Here is a 1,181-nt window from a genome sequence, read left to right as displayed (position 1 = left end):
ACAAGCATCAAACCAAGAGACACCCTGTACAAAGACTACAAGATATCTAACAACAAAAAAAGACTTCTAAAAGGTGCTACAGACGTTATGCCAATCTGATGCCGGCAAACAATGAGTTGGAACATTACAGCTGGACAGAGTACTATTGTATGTCCTGAGGCAGTGGCAGGACACTTCAGTTCACACAGACACGTAACATTATAGGAAATTATATAGGTATCATTTTAGTAGGAAAAAACATTTTAGAATGGTCCTCATGTACGGTTATAGCAAGTCCATGCACAGCGTTGTTCAACACATTAAAACTATGTCTATTTTAAAGTCGATTGTTTGGAAATAAAAATGCATGCTTATGTTCATCACAACAGTTTTATAACGACATGTTATGAAGTTAAACCCATACAGTAACTCAATGAAAAGAGAAAAGAAAAAAAAAAATTGTCACTGGAAGTCGTTTACTGATCTGACCACCATAAACCCAAAATCTAAATTAGCTGCAACAGTTTACAAGTTAGGCAGCAAAATGTGTTGCTTCTATTACAATGACATGGGGAAGTGGATATTGCTTTTAATCAAAATTAACTTCCAGGTTTTGCTTATCAAATATAATCACAATTAAAATACATTAAAATCCCTGTTCTATATGCCATAATAATAAAAAAGTACTGCTTAATAAAAAACCAATTGCAAGCATGCAATTCATTTTTAAACCCATCAAAACACACTTGTTTTCTTTAAATTATCTTTGAATTAAATCAGAAAAAGAAGGTACAGTAAGCCTTCAACAGGAAGTTTACCACCTTGCGAGATCCTTTTGTGTTTTGTGAATAAAAACAGATAGACATGAAACAAAAGGAAATTTGTCTACACATAAAATATATAATATCCACCAACCTTACATTCCTGTATCATAACATTTTCTTACAATCAGGGGTATACATTAATTTTAAGGACAAGAACTGATGATCAATAGTATTATACCCCTACTGCAAGAAAAAAAAAAATGATCTACCAATCTGATTACTATGAGCAGTCGGAATTACATTAGTTTATGCCAGCAAGTTAATGAGCCTTGTTAAGAACCATAAAATTCTTATAAATGTATGATTTCGTACTGGTAATTCATACACACATATATATATATATATATATAATGTGTAATGTGAAGTGTAATTTTTAAT

At 31.7% G+C, this 1,181-nt stretch overlaps 1 protein-coding gene across 3 annotated transcripts in view; it reads right to left on the bottom strand.

Annotated features, from left to right (window-relative positions):
* Positions 1 to 1,181, bottom strand: part of KLHL13 (kelch like family member 13) — an 80,914-nt gene that overhangs the window by 33,469 nt on the left and 46,264 nt on the right. The window lies entirely within an intron of this gene.

This window comes from Nanorana parkeri, unplaced genomic scaffold (assembly GCF_000935625.1).
Source record: "Nanorana parkeri isolate BGI_ZX_2015 unplaced genomic scaffold, ASM93562v1 scaffold373, whole genome shotgun sequence".
Taxonomy (NCBI): Eukaryota; Metazoa; Chordata; class Amphibia; order Anura; family Dicroglossidae; genus Nanorana; species Nanorana parkeri.
This window is presented reverse-complemented; position numbering and strand designations above follow the sequence as displayed.